Source organism: Bufo gargarizans, unplaced genomic scaffold (assembly GCF_014858855.1).
Source record: "Bufo gargarizans isolate SCDJY-AF-19 unplaced genomic scaffold, ASM1485885v1 original_scaffold_882_pilon, whole genome shotgun sequence".
Classification (NCBI taxonomy): Eukaryota; Metazoa; Chordata; class Amphibia; order Anura; family Bufonidae; genus Bufo; species Bufo gargarizans.
The window spans coordinates 32,013-52,537 of NW_025334741.1; the positions used below are offsets into that span (position 1 = coordinate 32,013).

Below are 20,525 nucleotides of genomic sequence, written 5' to 3' on the forward strand. Positions count from 1 at the left end.
AATGGCTGCAAACATCAACAAGAAATCTGTTCTTACGTGAAACTACACCACACATTTCAAAATCACTCCAACGAGTGGATAGAAAAGGCAGGTTATAAAGGGGTTAACATCATTTTAGACATTATAGACATCAGAGCAGAGCAGAAGGAGCCACTATATCTGGTGGGAAATTCATCCGCCCACAGCGTTCCTGCGTGAGACACGTCATTAGCATATTACTAAGACAGCTCGCGGCGTGCCCTTTGGAGACCTCTATTACAACCAGCTACTATACGTGCAGGCATGGGCTATACGTGCAGACCACACAACATTTGGAGATTCTATGCTTCACCTACAAACAAACCAAAGGGATATCTGGCTCTTCGAATTATTTTTTGCCTCGGGTATATAACTGGTTTCCTCCAGACTTGCTGACCTCCTTTTTACTGCAAAAATCGCCTGAGGATGACCGAGACGCTGCCAATTCAAAAAAACGCCAAGTCCACACAAGCCAATCACAAGGCAACGTCTACTTATCTGCTTTGATTTCATCTGCCTTGGGAACAGATATTCACTGCTGAATTAACTATATCAAGTGACTAGACTGCTGGGACTAGAATTTCTATGTACAAATCAGGAGCAAATAAATATTAGTGCCGCCCCCCCATCTCTTTCTACTGCAACAGCTGCTGCTCCCACATCTGCCCCCACGGCTGCAGCTAAAAACAGAGCACAGACGGCAGAGCGCGGGATCCTGAAACCAGAAATGTCATATTCATAGATAAACATCTTTACAATACAATATGATCCCTCAACTCCTTACATGGGCTTCCCCAGGAATACTGTATGCATGGATCCATACCTTGTATGTAAGGAGCCGGTCAGTAAAAATCTAGTCACAACAAACAGTACGATGCTGCACCACCCAACCCCACACAAGGCTACCAAACCAAAAGATGCTGAAGCAATGACACCTGCTGGTTAGAGACGGGTACTACAGTGAGCTACATCTGAGGAGCACAATTCATATAGAATTCATCAGCATAACTAGTTCAGCAACTTTGGGAATCCCATGTACTGGTTTTCTTACTCTTGCAATAATTTGTAACTGGCCTTTTGTTTTAATGATTTGTACATTGCTAGATATTGCAATGAAACGGATATTGTAGTCACCTGTTAAAGAGGTGGGGGACCAAAATGTACATGATTGTTTTAAAGGGGTTCTCCAGGACTACAAAAAGATGGCTGTGTTCTTTCCAAAACAGCATCACACCTGTCCGCATGTTGCGTGTGGTATTACAGATCAGCCCCATTCACTTCACGGAAGCTAAGATGCAATACCGGACAACCTATGGACAGGTGTGGCGCTGTTTTCGGGAGAGAACTTTAAATTGTCAGACTATCAAGCAAGCACAGTCGCTCTAACAATCAGCAGATCTTACATTTATTAAGAGTCACCTTAGGCTACCTGTACATGGTGCAGATTGGTATGCAGGAAATGCAAATGAAATCAGCACCAAAAGTGCATTAAAAAAAACACACATAAATCCACACTATTTATCATGGCTGTGGTGTTTTTTTGTGTGTTTTTTAAGCGTTTTTGTTGTGTACTTTGCGCTTATGCTAACAACCCCATTGACTTCTATGGGGAAAGCCACTATAAATAAAAAAATAAAAATATATTATATATAAAAAAAATTATATATATTAATGCGGAATCGCACAATTGACATGCTGTGGATTTTAACATCCACATGGAAGGTTAATTTCCACACATAATATAATATGCAAAGTGTACATGAAATCTTGTAAATTTCAATCACTTTGCTGGTACAAAATATATTACATTGCAGTTTTTCAGTGAAAGGGGAAAAACAACTGTTACTATAACTCGTCCCCCAGGGTGGTGTGCTGCTGACAAATGACAATATTGGTGCGGCACAGACGATCACTCAACAAACATTCCGTTTGCTCATTTGTTGGGTAACCTGTGACACCTTTCCAAGCGCCAGTTAGCATCAACATTCATTTTTGATAGCCTATATACATGGGTCTATACGGAAGATTTTTTATTGCCCATGAAGATTTGCGCTTGACTACTTAAGAAGAGCGTTTACTAGAATTTACACTTTTAGGCAACTAAAATTAGTCGAATCATTCAAATTCTATAAGCATGTAGAGGAAAAGCTACATGGGACGAGTCCATCGCGAATTTTCTATACCGAAAAATCTGTTGCGTAGCTGGCCAAAGCCAGTGAATCATGCAGGAAGGTGAAGTCCTTCCTTTATATTTCTCTTCCGACACAATACAGACTTTGGCTCAAAAAACTGCATCAAAAACGGTGACACCAGTGTATCACCACCCTAAGGGCCCATTCACACGGCAGGTTTTACAGCGTAACTTTAGCCAGCCACGCCAAAATGTCACCAGCAACCGCATCTTTTCTGCCTCCCATTTATTTAAATAGAACGCAGGGCTGAGGATCGCGGAGTGGTGGCTTAAAAGGGTTTTCCGAAGGGTAGGTCATCAGTATCTGATCAGTGGGGGTCCCTGGTGTTGTCCTGGGAGCCCCCCAGCCTTCTCACAACTTTTCCTGGGCCAGTGATGTCATATTCAGACACATGGCCTAGGACAGTGATGACAAACCATTTAGAGACCGAGTGCCCAAACTGCATCCCAAAACCCACTTATTTTTCGAAAAAGTGCCAGCATGGCAATATAACCTGAATACCAGTATACTATATCTTCAATGTACTTTATCATTTAGCTATAATAGCCTGCCTACATTCAATACGTTGCCTGTGCTATTCATAGTTCACTATGAGCTAATGAATGGCAGCAAAAGTCTAAGGGATATTGGTACACCATAATTTTTTTCCAGGCTTTGGGTGCCCACAGAGAGGGCTCTGAATGCCACCTCTGGCACCCATGCCATAGGTTCGCCATCATTGGCCTAGGAGGTACCCCGAGTGCGATACCAAATACAGCTGCTATACAATGTACGGCGCTGTGCTTGGTGAGCACGGAGAAGGCTAACAGTTGATCAGCGGGGGTCCCGGGTGTCAGACCCCCACCAATCAGATATTGATGACCTATGATAGGTCATCAGTATAAAAATCCTGGAAAACCCTTTTAAAGTCATAGCCGCGCCCAGAACGGAAATGTTCCTTCTCGGCCACGGCTATAAGCAGAAAGGCTGTCCATGTCAAAATTACACTGTAAAACCTCCTTTGTGAACGGGCTGTTAAAAATGCATAAAAAAGCATGCGATTTTGTTGCCTTTTTCATGCAGTTGCAGGATTTTACAGTTGAAATATTTCTTTATATTGATGACGTGCCTACAGGATAGGTCATCAATAGAAGATTGGCGGGCGTCCAACTCCCGCCCCCCCCCCCCCCCCCCCCGATCCGATATTGATGACCTATCCCGATAGGTCCTTGGTAGTTCCACTCCCATCTGCTGTTTATGAACTAGGCTATGCTAGTTCTTGTCCGATAATGTAGTAAAGATCCGTTCTGGCACAGTAATACCTGGCAATCTGGACCCCCAGGAGACTGACATTCTACTATGTATGTGCAAATTCTGTCTAACAGAACTATACTGTATATTCAAAATTCTTGCCAATTTGGCAAGAATTAGATCTCATTTATACCCGATTTATGTGTATCTGGCAGTGTGTCGTGTGCTGATGTCTTCACGTATGTTTCAGTCATCTGTATGAAAGAAAATTACTACTCCCCTATGTATTACAGTACTTGTAGGATTTTTGTGGTACCTGGTCTACACCACAAGCTTCACAAGTAGTTTTCAATGCTATTCATGTTTGGTGCAGGATTACTTTTGACTGTCTATCTGGGAATAAGCACTTGTAGCTACCACAGAGCACAAAACTCAGTGAAGACCCGGGAGTGCTGGTATCTCGGGATCCATGCTGAGCATAGAAGTCATCCGTGTGCTTTCTGCACCCATGTGTCTGTTCCGCAAGAGATAGAACATGTCCTATACTTGTCCGCAAAGTGTGGATCACAGACACATTGAGATCAATGCATCCGCAACAAAATTCAGCATGCACACTGACCTCATCTGTGTTTTATGGACATGTTGTTTGCAGACAGCAAAACAGACACTGTCATGTGCATGAGGCCTTATTCACAGGATAGGCCTTCAAAATCTGACTGGTGTGGGGGGCTGACTCCCAGCAGCTCCAGCGATCAACTGCTGGAAGGGGCTATGCCGCTCGGTCGTGCATTGAAGCCTCTCTCTTAGCATGCGACTTGTCCATCTTGACTATTCAAAAAATTCTGGTTACACTGGTATTTATCTACCTTGAGTCTCCCCTCCCCCTGTGTCAGGCTCCTCCACTCAATTCAACTGTGTCCCGCCTCCCCCCACTGCTCCAGCTGCAGCCGCCTCCCCCCCACGCTCCCCCCCCCCACTGCTCCAGCTGCGGCCGCCATCCGCCCCCACTGCTCCAGCTGCGGCTGCCCCCCCCCCACTGCTTCAGCTGCGGCCGCCTCCCCCCTACTCCAGCTGCGGCCGCCTCCCCCCACTGCACCAGCTGCGGCCGCCTCCCCCCACTGCACCAGCTGCGGCCGCTTCCCCCCACTGCTCCAGCTGCGGCCGTCTCCCCCCACTGCTCCAGCTGTGGCAGTCTCCCCCCACTGCTCCAGCTGTGGCCGCCTCCCCCCACTGCTCCAGCTGCGGCCGCTTCCCCCCCCCACTGCTCCAGCTGCGGCCGCCTCCCTCCACTGCTCCAGCTGCGGACGCCTCTCCCCACTGCTCCAGCTGCGGGCGCTTCCCCCCCCCCCCACTGCTCCAGCTGCGGCCGCCTCCCTCCACTGCTCCAGCTGCGGCCGCCTCTCCCCACTGCTCCAGCTGCGGCCGCCTCCCCCCCCAATGCTCCAGCTGCGGCCGCCTTCCCCCCACTGCTCCAGGTGCGGCCGCCTCCCCCCCACTGCTCCAGCTGCGGCCGCCTCCCCCCCACTGCTCCAGCTGCGGCCGCCTCCCCCCCCACTGCTCCAGCTGCGGCCGCCTCCCCCCCCACTGCTCCAGCTGCGGCCGCCTCCCCCCCCACTGCTCCAGCTGCGGCCGCCTCCTCCCCACTGCTCCAGCTGCGGCCGCCTCCCCCCCCACTGCTCCAGCTGCGGCCGCCTCCCCCCACTGCTCCAGCTGCGGCCGCCTTCCCCCACTGCTCCAGCCGCCTCCCCCCACTGCTCCAGCCGCCTCCCACCCCCCTGGTCCAGCTGCGGCCGCCTCCCCACATTGTTCAAACTGCGGCCACCTCCCCCCACTGGTCAGATTATGTCATCATGGTGATCTGTGCAGGAATGAGAAAAAGGAAAGAGAATGACTCCAGCCAGAAGAGATATCACCTGTAAGTCATTGAGTGGGGGTCTAAACGGGACTATTAATGACTGGGTCCTGTTGTAGCAATGTACTTTATTGTGTTTTATTATGTACATGATTAACTTCTCTCCCCCCCAGGTCTGTGGAAAAAATGTTTTGCATGAAACTGGTCCCTGGTGCAAAAAAGGTTGGGGACCATTTATTTAAGTAATATTTTAGCCCTGATGTCCTCTGTAAGCTGCAGTTACTTATGAAGGAGTTTGTACGCACACTGTATGACTTAGTATTCTCCATTCTACTTCACAAATCTGCAATTTTTCAATGTGTTTACTTAAAACAGGCCTTCATGTCTCACAACTCAATGCATACGGAGTCAAGAGGTCTTGCACACTTTCCATTCAGAAGATATCACTCCATCATTCCCCTGAGAGGGGTCAGAAGAGTGAAAGCTAGGGGTCATCAGTTGGAATAACTCCCAAAGGTTATTAATCCATCTTTTGTCCTCAATGTATGAAACAAAAGGCCCTTTATGACCGCTGTCAGCGAGTGCTTATGACTAGTATTTTATGACACAAAGGCATTCTTCTCAGTGGGATGGTAATATCAAATTGGATGCCTGCTTAATACTGATTTAAGGTTGATTTGCAATGCCAATGTCTCGCGTCTCAATGTGTCTTCTCTATAAGTCTTTGTGTTGCTGCCTTTTCAGCTGGTGTCAAGTGAGGCGAAAGAACATTGAGGGCGAGAAGAAAGAGCAGAAAGCCCCATATGATGGAGTGAAGCTCTCCTACGGCATGAATATAGCATGACAATGTGCAGACCGGTATTGAAGGCACTGCATTTCATGATACAAAAGCATACATAGAACATATCACAGCAAACAAACTCTATAGTAAAACACCTTTAATATATTCACACAAAAAAAAAAAAAGAAATAAGAATATAAACATAAATCCCAATAAAAGTCTGCTCAATACACTGGCGGATCCAGGGGGGGCAACGGATCTCACAATATAGTGAGAAAGTGAGAACCGCTCCATTCGCCCGCGCTTTATGGCAATTGCTACTATCGGGACACCAGGGAGGAGTCTGCCCTGTTTCTCCCTGGGCGTTCCTTCTCCCTGGCTGTAGCGCTGTCCAATCGCAGCGCAGAGCGTCACAGCCAGGGAGAAGGAATGCCCAGGGAAAAACAGGGCAGACTCCTCCCTGGTGTCCCGATAGTAGCAATTACCATACAGCACGGGAGAAGGTAACGGGGCCACAGCAGGCGAACGGAGCGGCTCCCAGGGATAATAGTAAGTGCAGTGAGATCCCGGGGCGCTGCGCTACATATAGCGCCACAGATAGTTATCTTACAATGTTTGAACCCATGAAAGGTCCTCTTTAATACATTAGTGGCCCTCCCTGTCCCTTCCCCCCGTGCGTCTTACTGCCAGCCAGCTAGAATCATTAGGCCCGCCCACCAAGTTCCGGGCCCGGGAACTGGAAGTCCCAAACAGAGAAGCGCCGCGCGGGAGTTGGGACAGGGACCGGGCCTCATCTCACGGGTTGCGGACAACTGCGACGGTGCCAGTGACAGTCTCTGGATCCGCCACTGGCTCAGTATGCAAAAAATCCTAAATTCAGATAAATGCGTCAGTTAATTGGATCAAGATAGGGGTACGCATGGCTTTCACGATGGGACTAGGAAAGCCATCAAAAGCACACAGTTGGTCACTACCCACAGTTCAGCCATAAGAATGATAAGATGGCAAATTTTGGTCTAGCTTTGTCTACAAGCGGAGCACCCACCTCAAAGAAGATGACTCCATGTCTAGGTGGCTAAGCCCTGAAGATCCCTGCAATAAGCACCAAGCTCTACACTTCTGACACATTTTACCAGTAGTAAATATTCCAGTTCTTCAGGGGACCAAAGACAGGTAGATGAATGGGTCAAAAGATACTGGCGCCTCCGATGTCTGGTGCCAGTATGGTTTAATTTTTTTTGGCATACTGAGCAGGATTTTATTGGGATTTATACACTGATATTATCATTACTTGTGTGGGGGACTCATTTTTGATAAATACATTAAAGGTTACATTTTACTATAGAGCTGATTGCTGTGATAGGTTACTACTATACCCTTCTATACTATCTTAGCCTAGTTTCACATATGGGGCCGGGTATTGTGGCAGACAACAACCTCTGCGTTCTCTACTGGAACAGCCTGCCGGAGGCTCTGCGGCATATGTGAGACTAGCCTTATACAGTGACAAGTAGAAGCAGACACAGAGTAGATACCCAGGCCAGAAAACAAAAAATATTTCTCCTAAACATGAAAAAATACAGGGTCCTGAAATCAGATGCTACATAATCCATAAAATAAAAAGCCTGCTCCTAGCACACACAAAAAATCTTGTTCTTGCTTTAGGTTATCGTGTACTTATAGTGGGGAATGTGTTCCGGTTTACAAAGGAGGAAAATTTTGAGACTTTTTGTTTGAGCTTTCACATTTTCAAACAGCGATGTGGAAACGGGGTTTTCCAGGAGTATAACATTAATGACCTATTCTCAGGATAGGCCATCAATATCTGCTGGTTGAAGAGGTCATGGAGCTCCAGAGAACATTGTGGCCTCCTCACATTCTTTCCAGCACAGCGCTGTACATTGTATAGTGGCTGTGCTTGGTATTGCAGCCTCATTGACTTGAATGGGACTGAGTAGCACATAGGCCATGTGACCGATGAATGTGAAGTCAATGTCCTAGAAAGAGGCTGCAGCACTCAGCAGAGCACCACAGACTCTTCAAGGAGCTAACTGTGGGGGTGCCAGGATTCTGACTAACAATCAGATATGAAAGATAGGTAATCAATATTGTAGTCCCAGAAAACCCCTTTAATCCAAGAAGGACCTGTCACCTGCTAAAACTTTAAATGTGCGCCGTTCCACTGAGTAATCCAGTGCTATTTCTATCTCTGTTGTCCCCTCTCCTCACAGTTCCTAAATTATTATCCCAGTAGTGTCGGTCCATGGCGCTTAGTGCTCAAACGGGAGTGATCTTGACTGCTCTGATGACGCTCTCCATCACAGCAGTAACGATTACTCCCCCTTGAGCAGTGAATGCCAGGGGCTGCTCCCTTGGCTATACACTGCCACATCTGCATAATTGTGCACCAGAAAATACCGTCCCTGGTAATTTGGCAAGTGGAGGCGACAGAGGAAAAAAAGTAGCCCTGGATTACTCAGTGGAGCGGATGCAGATTTGAAGGTTTTAGCGTATAAACCATGTTCATGGCCTTCACTAGGCAGTAAAAATTACATGAGAACAGTATTCTAATTTCTATAGCCATTTTTTAAAAGTTTAATAGTCTGGACATTTTCAGACCCAGGAATACAGATTATATCAATTTTTTCCTTAACTTTTTTTTTTAAATAGTAAATGGGAAATTTTTTTTCTAATTTTTGTACTATAAAAAAAAATAACACTCCAAAACACACTGCCAGAAGTAAGAAGGGAGGCGATCGGTAACAGAGGGATTAAACGCAGCAGACGGTGGCAGCTGTGCAGTCTATGGAGTGGGCTCAGCTCCTGAAATACGCCTTGGACAGGGTGTGTAATAAAACAACCTGACCCTCTATTCTGAAGCCCCGCAGGGGGTATTTTGAGCTGTATTCCCATGTACAGTTATAAACAAGCCAGTAACACAGGATCATTTTTTCAGTACCATCTGTAACCAAATAAGTGCTAGGATTTGGTAATCTAGAGCACTGCCGTGTACTTATGGCTGCAAAACGAGGCAACTCAATACTAGCCACTGACATCTGAGAAAAACAACAAGTGGCAGGACGTCAGTCTTCAATATAAAATTATACCGCAGGCAGCGTCTCCTGACAGGTCTGTTTTAGTCAATACTTGTATTCCCCCAGGAAAGAACAACCCTGAGTAAGGCCTCTTGCACACGACCGTATGGCTTTTTCAGTATTCTGCAGTCCACAAAAAATGGATCCGCAAAAAATACGAATGACGTCCATGTGCATTCTGTTTTTTGCAGAACGGAACAGCTGGCCCCTGATAGAACAGTACTATCCTTGTCCATTATGCAGACAATAATAGGACATGTTCTATCTTTGAACGGAACAAAAAAATGGAAATGAAAGGCATATGGAGTACCTTCCGTTTATTTTGCGGATCCATTGAAATTAATCATTACGTATACGGAACGCAAAAAACGGAACGGAAATGGAAAAAAAACACGTTCGTGTGCAAGAGATCCAACTCTGCTCTGTGCTGTTCCTCTACCTCCAGGAATTGCGCAAATAAACTGAAAACTCAGCGTTACTCTGTCACACGCTCAGTTATGTGCTAACAGTGTCAATGTGTAGGGACACGCCCCGGAAACAAAACCGTAGCATGCTGCGGTTTTATCTTTTGTCTGATAAGTCAAAACGACTGAACTGAAGACATCCTGATGCATCCTGGACGGATTACTCTCCATTCAGAATGCATGGGGATGAAACTGATCAGTTCTTTTCCGGCATTCAGCTCTTTTTGACGGAACTCAGTGCCGGAAAAGAAAACCGCTAGTGTGAAAGTACCCTAATGCAGGCATGCAGTGTGAAGGACCGCCCCTCTGTCCTCCTAGCCGGAGACAGATGAGCCCTAGCAACGGTCTTTTAAGGGAGCAGTGGAAAGGGAAAGGAGTCATTAATGAAAGCTGTTATTATAAGGTAATTACAGATCTTTTGGAAATCATTGACAGACTAACTCAGGTATACATGCCTAGCTCTAATAAAGTAGCAAATAAAAAAAATAAAAAAATGACAGTTACCCTTTAAGTGGTTCTAAGGGCTTTGTGCTGTGACCCTGTGGAGGAAAGATTGTTTCGTCACTATATGCAGCTGAACGGGCTGACCAGAGAACACCTCTGTTTGGGACTGGAAGACCCCGCAGCTGGATTGGGTACAGTGGCATCTGGAGCACAACAGAGGGGTAAGTACTGACAAAACTATTTTTCCTCCACAGGCTCAGAACACTCCAGGTACGGTAATTCTTTGAAGTCTAGAGATCCCCATTAACCCCTCTATAACGCTGCTTTTTGTAGGTGCGTTTAAAAATAGTCCAAAACATTAGCTTTTTTTTTCTAAATCCCTTGCCATTTTTTTTCAAATCACACCATGCTCTAGGTGTGGCACTTTACCAAGTACTTCTCTACAGGAAAAAAAAAAAAATCTGAAAAATAATTTGTGGCTAAAAAAGCCCACAAAAAAGCCCACACGCTAGGTGTGGCAGCACCAATACTGCATGCCATTTCCATTCTGGCTTTATACAATGATATATGTACGCAGTAGCATAGAATCCACGTTGGGCCAACAGTAATAGTATATCGCATTGTTAGACCTTCCCTCTACCACACACTCATTTTTTTCTTTAAATTAGGAAGAATTCCAGCACTGTTGCCAATATACAAAAACATTGCACTTTATTAATCCAAAATGATAAGAGTCCAACAGGGAGCAAAGAAAGCATAGTTCCCATGCTTTGGCATATAGCCTTACTTAAAGGGGTACAAAAAGTTATCCCTAGATTAGGGATCACTATAAGATCCGTGGGGATCTTAGCCCTGTACTTGGCTATCTCTGATGCTTCCACAGAAATGAATAGAGAGGTGTTCTTTTGCAACCAGCCGCTCCGTCCATTTCAGGGGGCTCCGCGGCGTACAGGGCGCCCGTTCTCATGATGGTATTATGGTGGGAGTGTCAGCGGTTGAACTCCCACCAATCTGATAGTTAAACCCCATTTTGCGGATAGGAGATAACTTTCTACAAACAGAATACCCCTTTAAAAGGAATGTGTCACCAATTTTTATTTGCCTGTTAAAACAAGAAAGTGACATCTATCCTTTATTCAAATTTTTTTTTTTTTCCCGATTGTAGATTTTTCTTATTTGGTTTCCAGAACATGATTATGGGGGCTGCCATAGAGCCGTTCTTAACAGCATTTATTGAATTGACTTACAACAGTCACATGGACTATAGACACAGTTGGGCCAAATGGTTCTTATCTGCCGACACATTCTATGTTTCTATATTTCTACATACAGTGGGATGCGAAAGTTTGGGCAACCTTGTTAATCGTCATGATTTTCCTGTATAAATCGTTGGTCGTTACGATAAAAAATGTCAGTTACATATATATCATATAGGAGACCCACACAGTGATATTTGAGAAGTGAAATGAAGTTTATTGGATTTACAGAAAGTGTGCTATAATTGTTTAAACAAAATTAGGCAGGTGCATAAATTTGGGCACCACAAAAAAGAAATCAATATTTAGTAGATCCTCCTTTTGCAGAAATTACAGCCTCTAAACGCTTCCTGTAGGTTCCAATGAGAGCCTGGATTCTGGTTGAAGGTATTTTGGACCATTCCTCTTTACAAAACATCTTTAGTTCATTCAGGTTTGATGGCTTCCGAGCATGGACAGCTCTCTATAAGGCCTCTTTCACACTTGCGTTGTCCGGATCCGGCGTGTACTCCATTTGCCGGAATTACACGCAGGATCCGGAATAAAACCCATGTGAACTTAAAGCATTTGAAGACGGATCAGTCTTCAAAATGCATTCAGTGTTACTATGGCAGCCAGGACGCTATTAAAGTCCTGGTTGCCATAGTAGGAGCGGGGAGCGGGGGAGCAGTATACTTACCGTCCGTGCGGCTCCCCAGAATGACGTCAGAGCGCCCCATGCGCATGGATGACGTGCCATGCGATCACGTCATCCATGCGCGTGGGGGGCCATGACGTCACTCTGGAGCGCCCCGGGAGCTGCACGGACGGTAAGTATACTGCTCCCCCGCTCCCCACTACACTTTACCATGGCTGCCAGGGCTTTAGCGTCCCGGCAGCCATGGTAACCATTCAGAAAAAGCTAAACGTCGGATCCGGCAATGCGCCGAAAACGACAGCTTAAGGCCGGATCCGGATTAATGCCTTTCAATGGGCATTAATTCCGGATCCGGCCTTGCGGCAAGTGTTCAGGATTTTTGGCCGGAGCAAAAAGCGCAGCATGCTGCGGTATTCTCTCCGGCCAAAAAACTTTCCGGTCCGGAACTGAAGACATCCTGATGCATCCTGAACGGATTTCTCTCCATTCAGAATGCATTAGGATAAAACTGATCAGGATTCTTCCGGCATAGAGCCCCGACGACGGAACTCTATGCCGGAAGAAAAGAACGCAAGTGTGAAAAAGCCCTAAGTCACACCACAGATTTTCAATTATATTCAGGTCTGGGGACTGAGACAGCCATTCCAGAACGTTGTACTTGTTCCTCTGCATAAATGCATTCGTGGATTTTGAGCAGTGTGGGTCAACTCTGACTGTTCTCTCTATTCGTCGCTTCTGTCTATCCGAGATTTTTCTTTGTCTGCCACTTCGAGCCTTAACTTGAACTGAGCCTGTGGTCTTCCATTTCCTCAATATGTTCCTAACTGTGGAAACAGACAGCTGAAATCTCTGACACAGCTTTCTGTATCCTCCCCCTAAGCCATGATGGTGGACAATCTTTGTCTTCAGGTCATTTGAGAGTTGTTTTGAGACCCCCATGTGGCTACTCTTCAAAGAAAATTAAAAAGAGGAGGGAAACTTACAATTGACCCCCTTAAATACTCTCTCTCATAATTGGATTCACCTGTGTATGTAGGTCAGGGGTCACTGAGCTTACCAAGCCAATTTGAGTTCCAATAATTAGTTCTAAAGGTTTTGGAATCAATAAAATGACAACAGTGCCCAAATTTATGCACCTGCCTAATTTTGTTTAACCCCTTAGTGACCACCCATACGTGTTTTTACGGCGGTCACTAAGGGGCCTTGGGCTGGAGCGCCGCCTTTTTACGGCGGCACTTCAGCCCGAGTTAACGCTAAAATCAAGCGTAGTAGCTCCGTGCCCGCAGCTACCGGAGGTAGCTGAGGGCTCGGGGCAGTGATCAGAGACCGTGACAAGCGGTCTCTGATCACGTGATCGCCGTGATACACTTTATCACGGCGATCACCGAAAATGAAGCCTGAACTAAAACTTTCTCCCTCCTCTCATGTGAGAGAGGAGGGAGAAAGTCTCCGGTGCTAGGATCGGGTCCCCCAGCACTTCTATCCCTAAGCTGGGTCCCGATCCTCACCCCCCCACCCCCCTTACCCTCAAGGAAGATGGCGGCGGCGGCCGGCGCATGCGCAGACTGAAAGCCGGCCGCCGCCGCTTACTGTAAGGTCTCTCTCCTCAGGAGAGGAGAGAGAAGTTCAAGTTATGCCCCGATCGGGTCCCCAGCACCCCGATCGGGTCCCCCAGCACCCCGATCGGGGCAATAGGGTCCTTAGATATATTTTAATAAAGTTATTAGGGCCCCCCCCCCCCCCCATCTAATAAAAAAAAAAAAAATGGCACAGACATGCGCACTGGTTACTGTGCTGAAGATCTGCCTTCAGCACAGTAACCATCAGGGACCAATAATAATGGTCCCTGATCATGTGGTCTCCATGATAAACCTATCATGGAGATCACATCCATTATATTTACAAAACATGGCCAGGACAGGGGCTGTGCTTCTCTCTCCCCTCAGCGCAGTTGTTCTGTGAGGAGAGAGAGATCAGACTTCTGTCCTGGCTCTGTGATTACATACTGTGAAAAAAAAAAGAAAAAAAATCAAATTATAAACTGTCCGTCAGTAACTGGCGGTCAGTGGATGTCCGTGATTAGGCGTCCGTCATTAGACGTCTATTAGTTACAGTCATTTATCTTTATTAGGGACCCTGTTCGTCTGTTACTGGCGGTCAGTGGGTGTCAGTCAGTGAGTTGTTGGGTGTCACTCCGTCAGTCGGTGGGTGTCACTCCGTCAGTCGGTGGGTGTCACTCCGTCAGTCGGTGGGTGTCACTCCGTCAGTCGGTGGGTGTCACTCCGTCAGTCGGTGGGTGTCACTCCGTCAGTCGGTGGGTGTCAGTCATTTTTAGGGACGGTCAGTTATTTGAATTTTTCTGAGCTGTACAGAAAAAAAAAAATGGCTCGGAGATTGTTAAGTGCGGAGCAGGCATACGAATTTCTCTGCTCTGACCACTCTGAATCTGGCACCGCTTCAGAGGCGGAAATATTTTCAGATAGCGGGGACTCTGATTCCATCCCCAGACCCCATAGCCCTATGGTGGTAGAAGTCACCACCTCCCCTCATTCTCCACCCAGCGGTCCCGTCCCTTCTGCTACGTGGGTTCCTGCCACTTCATTTTCCCCCCAAGTACCCCAATTTTTACCCACTCCCCAAATTAATGTGGATGTCGGCAATTTTACCCCTTATGATTTTTTTCATTTATTTGTAGATGATAAAGTCCTGGAGTTAATTGTGCAGCAAACTAATTTGTACGCCACACAGTTTGCTGTACAAAAGCCCACGTCTATTTATGTAAGACGGTGGACCCCCACAAGTGTCCCTGAAATAAAAAAATTTTTGGGGCTTACCCTGGACATGGGCATTGTAAAAAAACCCTCTGTCCGATCCTATTGGGCTGCGAGTACTGTCCACTCAACCCCTGTGTTTGCAGCAGTTATGTCCCGTAACCGCTATGAAGTCATAATGCGGTTCATGCATTTTTCAGACAATTCCCAAGTCCCCCCCAGAACTGACCCAGCCTTCGACCGCCTAAATAAATTGAGACCCCTTATTTCCCTCCTTACAGATTTATTTTTGAAATTATATACCCCTGAGAAAAAATTATCAGTTGACGAGTCCCTTTTTAGTTTTAAAGGCCGCCTTTCCTTCCGTCAATATATTCCTTCCAAGCGTGCCAGATATGGGGTAAAGTTGTATAAGGTGTGCGAGAGCACAACCGGCTACACCTGTGGCCTGTCTATTTATGAGGGCAGAGACTCCCAACTTAACCCCCCAGGCTGCCCCGAAAATATTGGCACATCGGGAAAAATTGTGTGGGATTTATTGGCACCATTCCTGCACAAAGGGTACCACGTGTACACCGATAATTTTTACACTAGTATACCCCTTTATAAATCCCTCCATGCTGCAAACACAGGGGCTTGTGGGACAGTCCGCAAAAATAGAGTTGGATACCCACAACCGCTGGTCTCCAAACGTTTGGAGAAAGGAACATCCTTCGCCCTCGCAAGTGACCAGCTGCTTGCCGTGAAGTGGAAGGACAGGAAGGATGTCTACATGCTGACCACCTTGCATGCAGACACCACAGTGACAGTTAGGGAGAGGGGGGCTACGGCGGACAAGCACAAACCGGTCTGTGTGACAGACTACAATAAATTTATGGGAGGTGTAGACCTCTCGGACCAAGCGCTTCACCCCTACCTGGTGAAGCGAAAAAACAGGGCCTGGTATAAAAAGGTAGCAATCTACCTCATCCAGATTGCTACCTATAATAGTTTTATTTTATTCAAAAAGTCCCAGGGAAACCTTAACTTCCTCGAGTACCAGGAGAAGGTGATTGAGAGTCTCCTGTTTGAGTCCCCCGCACCTAGGCAAGCCTTCGAATCGGAGGACGTTCGAAGGCTTTTAGAACGCCATTTCCCTCACCCCGTCCCTGCCACTACCAGCAAAACGTATCCACAGAAAAGATGCCGGGTGTGTAGCAAACATGGAAGGAGGAGGGACACCCGGATTTACTGCCCCAGCTGCCCATCACAACCAGGGCTCTGTAATTACCCCTGCTTTGAAACGTACCATACGGTTGCAAATTATTAATTTTATTTAATACCAAAAAGAACAGGGGGGGGGGGGGTCAGGAATTCAATTTATTCTCATTTTCTGTTTAGTTTGTGGGCTTTCCAGGGAGGGAGGGATCCCTTTGGGATGGTTCGTGGAGCTATTTTTATTTTTTTTCACCTTCTTAGCATTAATTTCTACAAAAAACTAGGGGGTCTAAATGCTCACTACACCCCTAGATGAATACCTTAGGGGGTCTAGTTTTCAAAATGGGGTCCATTGTGGGGGTTTTCTATTGTTTTGGCAGCTCAAAGCCATTACAAGTGTGCAATGGGGCCTAAACCATTTTCAAGCAAATTTTGTGTTCTGAAAACAACTGGGTGCTCCTTTATGTTTGGGCCCTGCCGTTTGTCGAGACATAAGATTAGGGCCACAATGGGGGTATTTCTGAAGACAGGAGAAACAGGGTGATACATTTTGGAGTGTACATCTTCATTTTCATGTGCTCTGTAGAAAAAAATCTGTCTTTAAATTGACACTTTTGTGTAAAAAATGAAAATTACATTTTTTTCACCTTCTTAGCATTAATTTCAACAAAAAACTAGGGGGTCTAAATGCTCACTACACCCCTAGATGAATACCTTAGGGGGTCTAGTTTTCAAAATGGGGTCCATTGTGGGGGTTTTCTATTGTTTTGGCAGCTCAAAGCCATTACAAGTGTGCAATGGGGCCTAAACCATTTTCAAGCAAATTTTGTGTTCTGAAAACAACTGGGTGCTCCTTTATGTTTGGGCCCTGCCGTTTGTCAAGACATAAGATTAGGGCCACAATGGGGGTATTTCAGAAGACAGGAGAAACAGGGTGATACATTTTGGAGTGTACATCTTCATTTTCATGTGCTCTGTAGAAAAAAATCTGTCTTTAAATTGACACTTTTGTGTAAAAAATGAAAATTACATTTTTTTCACCTTCTTAGCATTAATTTCAACAAAAAACTAGGGGGTCTAAATGCTCACTACACCCCTAGATGAATACCTTAGGGGGTCTAGTTTTCAAAATGGGGTCCATTGTGGGGGTTTTCTATTGTTTTGGCAGCTCAACGCCATTACAAGTGTGCAATGGGGCCTAAACCATTTTCAAGCAAATTTTGTGTTCTGAAAACAACTGGGTGCTCCTTTATGTTTGGGCCCTGCCGTTTGTCAAGACATAAGATTAGGGCCACAATGGGGGTATTTCTGAAGACAGGAGAAACAGGGTGATACATTTTGGAGTGTACATCTTCATTTTCATGTGCTCTGTAGAAAAAAATCTGTCTTTAAATTGACACTTTTGTGTAAAAAATGAAAATTACATTTTTTTCACCTTCTTAGCATTAATTTCAACAAAAAACTAGGGGGTCTAAATGCTCACTACACCCCTAGATGAATACCTTAGGGGGTCTAGTTTTCAAAATGGGGTCCATTGTGGGGGTTTTCTATTGTTTTGGCAGCTCAACGCCATTACAAGTGTGCAATGGGGCCTAAACCATTTTCAAGCAAATTTTGTGTTCTGAAAACAACTGGGTGTTCCTTTATGTTTGGGCCCTGCCGTTTGTCAAGACATAAGATTAGGGCCACAATGGGGGTATTTCTGAAGACAGGAGAAATGGGGTGATACATTTTGGAGTGTACATCTTCATTTTCATGTGCTCTGTAGAAAAAAATCTGTCTTTAAATTGACACTTTTGTGTAAAAAATGAAAATTACATTTTTTTTCACCTTCTTAGCATTAATTTCTACAAAAAACTAGTGGGTCAAAAAACTCATTACACCCATAGATAAATACGTTAAGGGGCCTAGTTTTTAAAATGGGTTCACTTTTGGGGGGTTTCTATTATTCTGACACTTATAAACCTCTGTAAACTTGGCTTGTTTCAGGAAAAAATATGTACTTAAAAAATTTTAACATTTATGTTAAAATGTAAAGTCTCCTAAATAAAAAAAAATAAAAAGTAAAAATTTTTGTGAGTGCAGCCAAAATAAAGTAAAGATGTGGAAATAAATTTCTGATAAAAAAATATTGAATAGTATTTATGTATGTATATGAAATATTGCAGTTGAAAATAGGAAAATGTGCAGTTTTTTACAAATTTTCATAAAATTTCACTTTTTTAATAAGGATACGCATATTTTATCGGTAGAATTTTACCACCTAAGTAAAGTACAATATGTGACGAGAAAACAATGTCAGAATTACTTTGATGTGCAAAACCGTTACAAAGTTATTCTAAGCTAAAATGACACATGTCAGATTTCCAAAATTTGGCTTGGTCATTAAGGCCCAAACAGGCTTGGTCACTAAGGGGTTAAACAATTATAGCACACTTTCTGTAAATCCAATAAACTTTATTTGACTTCTCAAATATCACCGTGTGTCTCTTATATGATATATTTAACTGACATTTTTTATCGTAACAACCAACGATTTATACAGGAAAATCATGACTTTCGCATCCCACTGTATCTGTCATTCTAATCCTCTTTGTAATGATAAGCAGATAACTGCAGTAAAATGATCTGTACAGACCAAGAAGCAGTGCTTATTATTGAGCTTACTGGCCAAAGTGAAGACTGTAGGATTTTATGAATTTTGTTTAAATATAGAGATTGACATGGGAAATAATAACATAATAGTTATTTAAAAATGTTTAACATAAAAACATTTCTAACCCCTTGGATTTTTCTTCTGGTCTTCACAGAGCTTTAACTTTTTATTTTTTCATTTACATTAGCCATATGAGGGCTTGTTTTCTGCGGGCCAAGTTGTATTTTCTAATGCCACCATTTAATATGGCATAGAATGTAGTGGGAAAGCAGGAAAAAATTCCAAATGGGGTGGAATAGGAAGGAAAAAAAACAATTCCACCACTTTTTTACGGGTTTTGTTCCTACAGCGTTCCCTATGTGGCAAACAATACCACAGATGTACAGTACAGTCCAAAAGTTTAGACACACCTTCTCATTCAAAGAGTTTTCTTTATTTTCATGACTATGAAAATTGTAGATTCACACTGAAGGCATCAAAACTATGAATTAACACATGTGGAATTATATACATAACAAAAAAGTGTGAAACAACTGAAAATATGTCATATTCTAGGTTCTTCAAAGTAGCCACCTTTTGCTTTGATTACTGCTTTGCACACTCTTGGCATTCTCTTGATGAGCTTCAAGAGGTAGTCACCTGAAATGGTCTTCCAACAGTCTTGAAGGAGTTCCCAGAGATGCTTAGCACTTGTTGGCCCTTTTGCCTTCACTCTGCGGTCCAGCTCACCCCAAACCATCTCGATTGGGTTCAGGTCCGGTGACTGTGGAGGCCAGGTCATCTGGCGCAGCACCCCATCACTCTCCTTCATGGTCAAATAGCCCTTACTTTCAAAGTTTTCCCAATTTTTCGGCTGACTGACTGACCTTCATTTCTTAAAGTAATGATGGCCACTCGTTTTTCTTTACTTAGCTGCTTTTTTCTTGCCATAATACAAATTCTAACAGTCTATTCAGTAGGACTATCAGCTGTGTATCCACCTGACTTCTCCTCAACGCAACTGATAGTCCCAACCCCATTTATAAGGCAAGAAATCCCACTTATTAAACCTGACAGGGCACACCTGTGAAGTGAAAACCATTTCAGGTGACTACCTCTTGAAGCTCATCAAATACAAAGACTATTTTAACCCTCCATGACCAGGCCTAATTTTGTGAATCTAACGTGTCACTTTATGTGGTAATAACTTTGGAATGCTTTTACTTATCCAAGCCATTCCGAGGCGGTTTTCTCGTGACACGTTGTACTTAATGTTAGTAGTAAATTTGAGATACGTTTTATATTTATAAAAAAAATCCCAAATTTACAAAAAAAAAAATTCACTAGTTTCTAAATTTGAATCTCCACCGGGTTTATAAAGTAAGGAGCGTCATATGGTTTTTGGAGGGTCGATTTTGCTGGAATGGTCTTTAGGAGACATGCTGCATTTGAAGAGACCCCGAGCCACCCCTACAGTGAAAACCCCCAAAAAGTGCCCACATTTTGGAAACTACTCCAACCTAAAGAATTTTTAACGCATGCAGTGAGCACCCAAAAAGGGTTTCATAGAATAACACTTGGGTGTGAAAATGAAACATTACAAAATTTTCTTTTTTTTAACAAGAAAAAGGTGCTTTCTTTTTCACAGGGGATAAAAGGAGAATACCACCCCACAATTTCTTACCCATTTTCTCCCGAATACAGAAACACCCCATTTGTTGTGGTAAACTGCTGTATGGGGAAACGCCAGGGCTCGGAAGGGAAGGAGTGGCATCTAGATTTTGTAACATGGAATTTGTCAAAATGAATTTTAAGAGTCATAACTATTTTTTTTTTGTTCACTGAGCTGTGTGAGGGCTAATTTTTTGCAGCACAAGCTATAGTTTTTATTGGCACCATTTTGGGGTACATTTGGCTTTCTGACCTCTTTTTATCTCTTTTGTTTGAGAAGTG

At 44.5% G+C, this 20,525-nt stretch overlaps 1 protein-coding gene across 1 annotated transcript in view; it reads right to left on the reverse strand.

Moving 5' to 3' along the window:
- The window catches only part of LOC122924165 (DNA-binding protein RFX7-like), a gene marked incomplete at its 3' end in the record, with an annotated part of 87,377 nt that overhangs the window by 32,007 nt on the left and 34,845 nt on the right, over positions 1-20,525 (reverse strand). The gene's annotated exons all lie outside the window — the stretch shown is intronic.